Consider the following 12,646-nt stretch of genomic DNA (forward strand, 5'->3'; position numbering starts at 1 on the left):
ATTCTACATCCTTCGTGGGCCACTGTGATATTCAAACGACTTTTACGACATGTTTATTCACTTTCGCGAACATTTAACTGCTGGTCTCGATAATGTAACAACATAGGTAACATTTCCATGTAAATCTGACAACTTTGCACGAGCTTTTCACAACTTTGCAAGCACTTTGTTAATCACTTTGCGCTTGGGCAGTGATGCAATCTGCTAATATAAATAGCTATATTAGATTTTTCATATTTTCGTTCTAAATTTAACTGCGGGGTTCTATGTGAAATGTATTAGGGGGAATATACACCCAAATTCACCAAATTTTTTAATTGCTTTTCACATTTTTAGGGTGTGTTTGTACATATTACGGCTGGCTCACATGACAGTCTGCTAACATGCAAGGCTTCACATGGATTTTATTCATTTTTCATACGTAACGGTTATAACTGCAGGGTTCGATATAAAAACAACTTAGGTCAAGTAAACACGCAAATCTACCAACTTTGCAATCGCTTTGGACAACTTTGCACGCTGTTTTAACAGCTTAAACCAAACAGGTGCAGACTGCAAAAAAAAAAAAAAACTTACCGGCAAGTTTGCTCAGGTTGTCTCCCATGCAAGTACTAACCACGACCGATTAAACATTACTTGCATAATAGGTCGATCACCTGACCACTCATCCATCAGAGTTCTTCGAAATTTATCGTTATTGGCGGCCATTTAATGTTTGGAAGTGTTTCAAAATTCTACATCCTTCGGGGGCCAGTGTGATATTCAAACGACTTTTACGACATATTTATTCACTTTCGCGAACTTTTAACTGCTGGTCTCGATAATGTAACAAAATAGGTAACATTTCCATGTAAATCTGACAACTTTGCACGAGCTTTTCACAACTTTGTAAGCACTTTGTTAATCACTTTGCGCTTGGGCAGCGATGCAATCTGCTAATATAAATAGCTATATTAGATTTTTCATATTTTCGTTCTAAATTTAACTGCGGGGTTCTATATGAAATGTCTTAGGGGGAATATACACCCAAATCCACCAACTTTTTAATTGCTTTTCACATTTTTAGGGTGTGTTTGTACATATTACGGCGGGCTCACATGACAGTCTGCTAACATGGGAGGCTTCAAATGGATTTTATTCATTTTTCATACGTTATAATTGCAGGGTTCGATATAAAAACAACTTAGGTCAAGTAAACACGCAAATCTACCAACTTTGCAATCGCTTTGGACAACTTTGCACGCTGTTTTAACAGCTTAAACCAAACAGGTGCAGACTGCAAAAAAAAAAAAAACTTACCGGCTAGTTTGCTCAGGTTGTCTCCCATGCAAGTACTAACCACGACCGATTAAACTTTACTTTCATAATAGGTCGCTCACCTGACCACTCATCTATCAGAATCCTTTGAAATTTATCGTTATTGGCGGCCATTTAATGTGTGGAAGTGTTTCCTTCGGGGCCACTATGATATTCAAACGACTTTTACGACATATTTATTCAATTTCGCGAACATTTAACTGCTGGTCTCAATAATGTAACAAAATAGGTAACATTTCCATGTAAATCTGACAACTTTGCACGAGCTTTTCACAACTTTGTATGCACTCTGTTAATCACTTTGCGCTTGGGCAGTGATGCAATCTGCTAATATAAATAGCTATATTAGATTTTTCATATTTTCGTTCTAAATTTAACTGCGGGGTTCTATATGAAATGTCATAGGGGGAATATTCACGCAAATCCACCAACTTTTTAATTGCTTTTCACATTTTTAGGGTGTGTTTGTACATATTACGTCGGGCTCGCATGACAGTCTGCTAACATGGGAGTCTTCAAATGGATTTTATTCATTTTTCATACGTTATAACTGCAGGGTTCGATATGAAAACAACTTAGGTCAAGTAAACACGCAAATCTACCAACTTTGCAATCGCTTTGGACAACTTTGCACGCTGTTTTAACAGCTTAAACCAAACAGGTGCAGACTGCAAAAAAAAAAAAAAACTTACCGGGAAGTTTGCTCAGGTTGTCTCCCATGCAAGTACTAACCACGACCGATTAAACTTTACTTGCATAATAGGTCGATCACCTGACCACTCATCCATCAGAGTTCTTCGAAATTTATCATTATTGGCGGCCATTTAATGTTTGGAAGTGTTTCAAAATTCTACATCCTTCGGGGGCCAGTGTGATATTCAAACGACTTTTACGACATATTTATTCACTTTCGCGAACTTTTAACTGCTGGTCTCGATAATGTAACAAAATAGGTAACATTTCCATGTAAATCTGACAACTTTGCACGAGCTTTTCACAACTTTGTAAGCACTTTGTTAATCACTTTGCGCTTGGGCAGCGATGCAATCTGCTAATATAAATAGCTATATTAGATTTTTCATATTTTCGTTCTAAATTTAACTGCGGGGTTCTATATGAAATGTCTTAGGGGGAATATACACCCAAATCCACCAACTTTTTAATTGCTTTTCACATTTTTAGGGTGTGTTTGTACATATTACGGCTGGCTCACATGACAGTCTGCTAACATGGGAGGCTTCAAATGGATTTTATTCATTTTTCATACGTTATAACTGCAGGGTTCGATATAAAAACAACTTAGGTCAAGTATACACGCAAATCTACCAACTTTGCAATCGCTTTGGACAACTTTGCACGCTGTTTTAACAGCTTAAACCAAACAGGTGCAGACTGCAAAAAAAAAAAAAAAATTACCGGCTAGTTTGCTCAGGTTGTCTCCCATGCAAGTACTAACCACGACCGATTAAACTTTACTTTCATAATAGGTCGATCACCTGACCACTCATCTATCAGAATCCTTTGAAATTTATCGTTATTGGCGGCCATGTAATGTTTGGAAGTGTTTCAAAATTCTACATCCTTCAGGGCCACTGTGATATTCAAACGACTTTTACGACATATCTATTCACTTTTGCGAACATTTAACTGCTGGTCTCGATAATGTAACAACATAGGTAACATTTCCATGTAAATCTGACAACTTTGCACGAGCTTTTCACAACTTTGCAAGCACTTTGTTAATCACTTTGCGCTTGGGCAGTGATGCAATCTGCTAATATAAATAGCTATATTAGATTTTTCATATTTTCGTTCTAAATTTAACTGCGGGGTTCTATATGAAATGTCTTAGGGGGAATATACACCCAAATCCACCAACTTTTTAATTGCTTTTCACATTTTTAGGGTGTGTTTGTACATATTACGGCGGGCTCACATGACAGTCTGCTAACATGGGAGGCTTCAAATGGATTTTATTCATTTTTCATACGTTATAATTGCAGGGTTCGATATAAAACAACTTAGGTCAAGTAAACACGCAAATCTACCAACTTTGCAATCGCTTTGGACAACTTTGCACGCTCTTTTAACAGCTTAAACCAAACAGGTGAAGACTGCAAAAAAAAAACAAACTTACAGGCTAGTTTGTGCAGGTTGTATCCCATGCAAGTACTAACCACGACCGATTAAACTTTACTTTCATAATAGGTCGATCACCTGACCACTCATCTATCAGAATCCTTTGAAATGTATCGTTATTGGCGGCCATGTAATGTTTGGAAGTGTTTCAATATTCTACATCCTTCGGGGCCACTGTGATATTCAAACGACTTTTACGACATATCTATTCACTTTTGCGAACATTTAACTGCTGGTCTCGATAATGTAACAACATAGGTAACATTTCCATGTACATGTGACAACTTTGCACGAGCTTTTCTCAACTTTTCAAGCACTTTGTTAATCACTTTGCGCTTGGGCAGTGATGCAATCTGCTAATATAAATAGCTATAATAGATTTTTCATATTTTCGTTCTAAATTTAACTGCGGGGTTCTATATGAAATGTCTTAGGGGGAATATACACCCAAATCCACCAACTTTTTAATTGCTTTTCACATTTTTAGGGTGTGTTTGTACATATTACGGCGGGCTCACATGACAGTCTGCTTACATGGGAGGCTTCAAATGGATTGTATTCATTTTTTATACGTTATAACTGCAGGGTTCGATATAAAAACAACTTAGGTCAAGGAAACACGCAAATCTACCAACTTTGCAATCGCTTTGGACAACTTTGCACGCTGTTTTAACAGCTTAAACCAAACAGGTGCAGACTGCAAAAAAAAAAAAAAAAACTTACCGGCTAGTTTGCTCAGGTTGTCTCCCACGCAAGTACTAACCACGACCGATTAAACTTTACTTTCATAATAGGTCGATCACCTGACCACTCATCTATCAAAATCCTTTGAAAATTTTCTTTATTGGCGGCCATTTAATGTGTGGAAGTGTTTCAAAATTCTACATCCTGCGGGGCCACTATGATATTCAAACGACTTTTACGACATATTTATTCACTTTCGCGAACATTTAACTGCTGGTCTCGATAATGTAACAACATAGGTAACATTTCCATGTAAATCTGACAACTTTGCACGAGCTTTTTACAACTTTGTAAGCACTCTGTTAATCACTTTGCGCTTGGGCAGTGATGCAATCTGCTAATATAAATAGCTATATTAGATTTTTCATATTTTCGTTCTAAATTTAACTGCGGGGTTCTATATGAAATGTCATAGGGGGAATATACACGCAAATCCACCAACTTTTTAATTGCTTTTCACATTTTTAGGGTGTGTTTGTCCATATTACGGCGGGCTCGCATGACAGTCTGCTAACATGGGAGTCTTCAAATGGATTTTATTCATTTTTCATACGTTATAACTGCAGGGTTCGTTATGAAAACAACTTAGGTCAAGTAAACACGCAAATCTACCAACTTTGCAATCGCTTTGGACAACTTTGCACGCTGTTTTAACAGCTTAAACCAAACAGGTGCAGACTGCAAAAAAAACACTTACCGGCTAGTTTGCTCAGGTTGTCTCCCATGCAAGTACTAACCACGACCGATTAAACTTTACTTTCATAATAGGTCGATCACCTGACCACTCATTTATCAGAATCCTTTGAAATTTATTGTTATTGGCGGCCATGTAATGTTTGGAAGTGTTTCAAAATTCTACATCCTTCAGGGCCACTGTGATATTCGAACGACTTTTACGACATATCTATTCACTTTTGCGAACATTTAACTGCTGGTCTCGATAATGTAACAACATAGGTAACATTTCCATGTAAATCTGACAACTTTGCACGAGATTTTCACAACTTTGCAAGTACTTTGTTAATCACTTTGCGCTTGGGCAGTGATGCAATCTGCTAATATAAATAGCTATATTAGATTTTTCATATTTTCGTTCTAAATTTAACTGCGGGGTTCTATATGAAATGTCTTAGGGGGAATATACACCCAAATCCACCAACTTTTTAATTGCTTTTCACATTTTTAGGGTGTGTTTGTACATATTACGGCGGGCTCACATGACAGTCTGCTAACATGGGAGGCTTCAAATGGATTTTATTCATTTTTCATACGTTATAACTGCAGGGTTCGATATAAAAACAACTTAGGTCAAGGAAACACGCAAATCTACCAACTTTGCAATCGCTTTGGACAACTTTGCACGCTGTTTTAACAGCTTAAACCAAACAGGTGCAGACTGCAAAAAAAAAAAAAAAAAAAAAACTTACCGGCTAGTTTGCTCAGGTTGTCTCCCACGCAAGGACTAACCACGACCGATTAAACTTTACTTTCATAATAGGTCGATCACCTGACCACTCATCTATCAGAATCCTTTGAAAATTTTATTTATTGGCGGCCATTTAATGTGTGGAAGTGTTTCAAAATTCTACATCCTGCGGGGCCACTATGATATTCAAACGACTTTTACGACATATCTATTCACTTTTGCGAACATTTAACTGCTGGTCTCGATAATGTAACAACATAGGTAACATTTCCATGTAAATCTGACAACTTTGCACGAGCTTTTCACAACTTTGCAAGTACTTTGTTAATCACTTTGCGCTTGGGCAGTGATGCAATCTGCTAATATAAATAGCTATATTAGATTTTTCATATTTTCGTTCTAAATTTAACTGTGGGGTTCTATATGAAATGTCTTAGGGGGAATATACACCCAAATCCACCAACTTTTTAATTGCTTTTCACATTTTTAGGGTGTGTTTGTACATATTACGGCGGGCTCACATGACAGTCTGCTAACATGGGAGGCTTCAAATGGATTTTATTCATTGTTCATACGTTATAATTGCAGGGTTCGATATAAAACAACTTAGGTCAAGTAAACACGCAAATCTACCAACTTTGCAATCGCTTTGGACAACTTTGCACGCTCTTTTAACAGCTTAAACCAAACAGGTGAAGACTGCAAAAAAAAAAAAAAACTTACCGGCTAGTTTGTGCAGGTTGTATCCCATGCAAGTACTAACCACGACCGATTAAACTTTACTTTCATAATAGGTCGATCACCTGACCACTCATCTATCAGAATCCTTTGAAATTTATCGTTAATGGCGGCCATTTAATGTGTGGAAGTGTTTCAAAATTATACATCCTTCGGGGCCACTATGATATTCAAACGACTTTTACGACATATTTATTCACTTTCGCGAACATTTAACTGCTGGTCTCGATAATGTAACAACATAGGTAACATTTCCATGTACATGTGACAACTTTGCACGAGCTTTTCTCAACTTTTCAAGCACTTTGTTAATCACTTTGCGCTTGGGCAGTGATGCAATCTGCTAATATAAATAGCTATAATAGATTTTTCATATTTTCGTTCTAAATTTAACTGCGGGGTTCTATATGAAATGTCTTAGGGGGAATATACACCCAAATCCACCAACTTTTTAATTGCTTTTCACATTTTTAGGGTGTGTTTGTACATATTACGGCGGGCTCACATGACAGTCTGCTTACATGGGAGGCTTCAAATGGATTGTATTCATTTTTTATACGTTATAACTACAGGGTTCGATATGAAAACAACTTAGGTCAAGGAAACACGCAAATCTACCAACTTTGCAATCGCTTTGGACAACTTTGCACGCTGTTTTTACAGCTTAAACCAAACAGGTGCAGACTGCAAAAAAAAAAAAAAAAAAACTTACCGGCTAGTTTGCTCAGGTTGTCTCCCACGCAAGTACTAACCACGACCGATTAAACTTTACTTTCATAATAGGTCGATCACCTGACCACTCATCTATCAAAATCCTTTGAAAATTTTCTTTATTGGCGGCCATTTAATGTGTGGAAGTGTTTCAAAATTCTACATCCTGCGGGGCCACTATGATATTCAAACGACTTTTACGACATATTTATTCACTTTCGCGAACATTTAACTGCTGGTCTCGATAATGTAACAACATAGGTAACATTTCCATGTAAATCTGACAACTTTGCACGAGCTTCTTACAACTTTGTAAGCACTCTGTTAATCACTTTGCGCTTGGGCAGTGATGCAATCTGCTAATATAAATAGCTATATTAGATTTTTCATATTTTCGTTCTAAATTTAACAGCGGGGTTCTATATGAAATGTCATAGGGGGAATATACACGCAAATCCACCAACTTTTTAATTGCTTTTCACATTTTTAGGGTGTGTTTGTCCATATTACGGCGGGCTCGCATGACAGTCTGCTAACATGGGAGTCTTCAAATGGATTTTATTCATTTTTCATACGTTATAACTGCAGGGTTCGATATAAAAACAACTTAGGTCAAGTAAACACTCAAATCTACCAACTTTGCAATCGCTTTGGACAACATTGCACGCTGATTTAACAGCTTAAACCAAACAGGTGCAGACTGCAAAAAAAAAAAAAAAAAAAAACTTACCGGCTAGTTTGCTCAGGTTGTCTCCCATGTAAGTACTAACTACGACCGATTAAACTTTACTTTCATAATAGGTCGATCACCTGACCACTCATCTATCAGAATCCCTTGAAATTTATCGTTATTGGCGGCCATGTAATGTTTTGAAGTGTTTCAAAATTCTACGTCCTTCGGGGCTACTGTGATATTCAAACGACTTTTACGACATATTTATTCACTTTCGCGAACATTTAACTGCTGGTCTCGATAATGTAACAACATAGGTAACATTTCCATGTACATGTGACAACTTTGCACGAGCTTTTCTCAACTTTTCAAGCACTTTGTTAATCACTTTGCGCTTGGGCAGTGATGCAATCTGCTAATATAAATAGCTATAATAGATTTTTCATATTTTCGTTCTAAATTTAACTACGGGGTTCTATATGAAATGTCTTAGGGGGAATATACACCCAAATCCACCAACTTTTTAATTGCTTTTCACATTTTTAGGGTGTGTTTGTACATATTACGGCGGGCTCACATGACAGTCTGCTAACATGGGAGGCTTCAAATGGATTTTATTCATTTTATATACGTTATAACTGCAGGGTTCGATATAAAAACAACTTAGGTCAAGGAAACACGCAAATCTACCAACTTTGCAATCGCTTTGGACAACTTTGCACGCTGTTTTAACAGCTTAAACCAAACAGGTGCAGACTGCAAAAAAAAAAAAAAAAAAAACTTACCGGCTAGTTTGCTCAGGTTGTCTCCCACGCAAGGACTAACCACGACCGATTAAACTTTACTTTCATAATGGGTCGATCACCTGACCACTCATCTATCAGAATCCTTTGAAATTTTTCTTTATTGGCGGCCATTTAATGTGTGGAAGTGTTTCAAAATTCTACGTCCTTCGGGGCTACTGTGATATTCAAACGACTTTTACGACATATCTATTCACTTTTGCGAACATTTAACTGCTGGTCTCGATAATGTAACAACATAGGTAACATTTCCATGTACATGTGACAACTTTGCACGAGCTTTTCTCAACTTTTCAAGCACTTTGTTAATCACTTTGCGCTTGGGCAGTGATGCAATCTGCTAATATAAATAGCTATAATAGATTTTTCATATTTTCGTTCTAAATTTAACTGCGGGGTTCTATATGAAATGTCTTAGGGGGAATATACACCCAAATCCACCAACTTTTTAATTGCTTTTCACATTTTTAGGGTGTGTTTGTACATATTACGGCGGGCTCACATGACAGTCTGCTTACATGGGAGGCTTCAAATGGATTGTATTCATTTTTTATACGTTATAACTGCAGGGTTCGATATAAAAACAACTTAGGTCAAGGAAACACGCAAATCTACCAACTTTGCAATCGCTTTGGACAACTTTGCACGCTGTTTCAACAGCTTAAACCAAACAGGTGCAGACTGCAAAAAAAAAAAAAAAAAAACTTACCGGCTAGTTTGCTCAGGTTGTCTCCCACGCAAGTACTAACCACGACCGATTAAACTTTACTTTCATAATAGGTCGATCACCTGACCACTCATCTATCAAAATCCTTTGAAAATTTTCTTTATTGGCGGCCATTTAATGTGTGGAAGTGTTTCAAAATTCTACATCCTGCGGGGCCACTATGATATTCAAACGACTTTTACGACATATTTATTCACTTTCGCGAACATTTAACTGCTGGTCTCGATAATGTAACAACATAGGTAACATTTCCATGTAAATCTGACAACTTTGCACGAGCTTTTTACAACTTTGTAAGCACTCTGTTAATCACTTTGCGCTTGGGCAGTGATGCAATCTGCTAATATAAATAGCTATATTAGATTTTTCATATTTTCGTTCTAAATTTAACTGCGGGGTTCTATATGAAATGTCATAGGGGGAATATACACGCAAATCCACCAACTTTTTAATTGCTTTTCACATTTTTAGGGTGTGTTTGTCCATATTACGGCGGGCTCGCATGACAGTCTGCTAACATGGGAGTCTTCAAATGGATTTTATTCATTTTTCATACGTTATAACTGCAGGGTTCGATATGAAAACAACTTAGGTCAAGTAAACACGCAAATCTACCAACTTTGCAATCGCTTTGGACAACTTTGCACGCTGTTTTAACAGCTTAAACCAAACAGGTGCAGACTGCAAAAAAAACACTTACCGGCTAGTTTGCTCAGGTAGTCTCCCATGCAAGTACCAACCACGACCGCTTAAACTTTACTTGCATAATAGGTCGATCACCTGACGACTCATCTATCAGAGTTTTTCGAAATTTATCGTTATTGGCGGCCATTTAATGTTTGGAAGTGTTTCAAAATTCTACATCCTTCGGGGCCACTGTGATATTCAAACGACTTTTACGACATATTTATTCACTTTCGCAAACTTTTAACTGCTGGTCTCGATAATGTAACGACATAGGTAACATTTCCATGTCAATCTGACAACTTTGCACGAGTTTTTTCACAACTTTGTAAGCACTTTGTTAATCACTTTGCGCTTGGGCAGCGATGCAATCTGCTAATATAAATAGCTATATTAGATTTTTCATATTTTCGTTCTAAATTTAACTACGGGGTTCTATATGAAATGTCTTAGGGGGAATATACACACAAATCCACAAACTTTTTAATTGCTTTTCACATTTTTAGGGTGTGTTTGTACATATTACGGCGGGCTCACATTACAGTCTGCTAACATGGGAGGCTTCAAATGGATTTTATTCATTTTTCATACGTTATAACTGCAGGGTTCGATATAATAACAACTTAGGTCAAGTAAACACGCAAATCTACCAACTTTGCAATCGTTTTGGACAACTTTGCACGCTGATTTAACAGCTTAAACCAAACAGGTGCAGACAGCAAAAAAAAAACTTACCGGCTAGTTTGTGCAGGTTGTATCCCATGCAAGTACTAACCACGACCGATTAAACTTTACTTTCATAATAGGTCGATCACCTGACCACTCATCTATCAGAATCCTTTGAAATTTATCGTTATTGGCGGCCATGTAATGTTTGGAAGTGTTTCAATATTCTACATCCTTCGGGGCCACTGTGATATTCAAACGACTATACGACATATCTATTCACTTTTGCGAACATTTAACTGCTGGTCTCGATAATGTAACAACATAGGTAACATTCCCATGTACATGTGACAACTTTGCACGAGCTTTTCTCAACTTTTCAAGCACTTTGTTAATCACTTTGCGCTTGGGCAGTGATGCAATCTGCTAATATAAATAGCTATAATAGATTTTTCATATTTTCGTTCTAAATTTAACTGCGGGGTTCTATATGAAATGTCTTAGGGGGAATATACACCCAAATCCACCAACTTTTTAATTGCTTTTCACATGTTTAGGGTGTGTTTGTACATATTACGGCGGGCTCACATGACAGTCTGCTTACATGGGAGGCTTCAAATGGATTTTATTCATTTTTTATACGTTATAACTGCAGGTTTCGATATAAAAACAACTTAGGTCAAGTAAACACGCAAATCTACCAACTTTGCAATCGCTTTGGACAACTTTGCACGCTCTTTTAACAGCTTAAACCAAACAGGTGAAGACTGCAAAAAAAAAATAACTTACCGGCTAATTTGCGCAGGTTGTCTCCCATGCAAGTACTAACCACGACCGATTAAACTTTACTTTCATAATAGGTCGATCACCTGACCACTCATCTATCAGAATCCTTTGAAAATTTTTTTTATTGGCGGCCATTTAATGTGTGGAAGTGTTTCAAAATTCTACATCCTTCGGGGCCACTGTGATATTCAAACGACTTTTACGACATATTTACTCACTTTCGCGAAGATTTAACTGCTGGTCTCGATAATGTAACAACATAGGTAACATTTCCATGTAAATCTGACAACTTTGCACGAGCTTTTCACAACTTTGTAAGCACTTTGTTAATCACTTTGCGCTTGGGCAGTGATGCAATCTGCTAATATAAATAGCTATATTAGATTTTTCATATTTTCGTTCTAAATTTAACTGCGGGGTTCTATATGAAATGTCTTGGGGGGGAACATACACCCAAATCCACCAACTTTTTAATTGCTTTTCACATTTTTAGGGTGTGTTTGTACATATTACGGCGGGCTCACATGACAGTCTGCTAACATGGGAGGCTTTAAATGGATTTTATTCATTTTTCATACGTTATAATTGCAGGGTTCGATATAAAACAACTTAGGTCAAGTAAACACGCAAATCTACCAACTTTGCAATCGCTTTGGACAACTTTGCACGCTCTTTTAACAGCTTAAACCAAACAGGTGAAGACTGCAAAAAAAAAAACTTACCGGCTAGTTTGTGCAGGTTGTATCCCATGCAAGTACTAACCACGACCGATTAAACTTTACTTTCATAATAGGTCGATCACCTGACCACTCATCTATCAGAATCCTTTGAAATTTTTCGTTATTGGCGGCCATGTAATGTTTGGAAGTGTTTCAATATTCTACATCCTTCGGGGCCACTGTGATATTCAAACGACTATACGACATATCTATTCACTTTTGCGAACATTTAACTGCTGGTCTCGATAATGTAACAACATAGGTAACATTTCCATGTACATGTGACAACTTTGCACGAGCTTTTCTCAACTTTTCAAGCACTTTGTTAATCACTTTGCGCTTGGGCAGTGATGCAATCTGCTAATATAAATAGCTATAATAGATTTTTCATATTTTCGTTCTAAATTTAACTGCGGGGTTCTATATGAAATGTCTTAGGGGGAATATACACCCAAATCCACCAACTTTTTAATTGCTTTTCACATTTTTAGGGTGTGTTTGTACATATTACGG

Source organism: Saccoglossus kowalevskii, chromosome 20, assembly GCF_978046115.1.
Source record: "Saccoglossus kowalevskii chromosome 20, keSacKowa6.1, whole genome shotgun sequence".
Classification (NCBI taxonomy): Eukaryota; Metazoa; Hemichordata; class Enteropneusta; family Harrimaniidae; genus Saccoglossus; species Saccoglossus kowalevskii.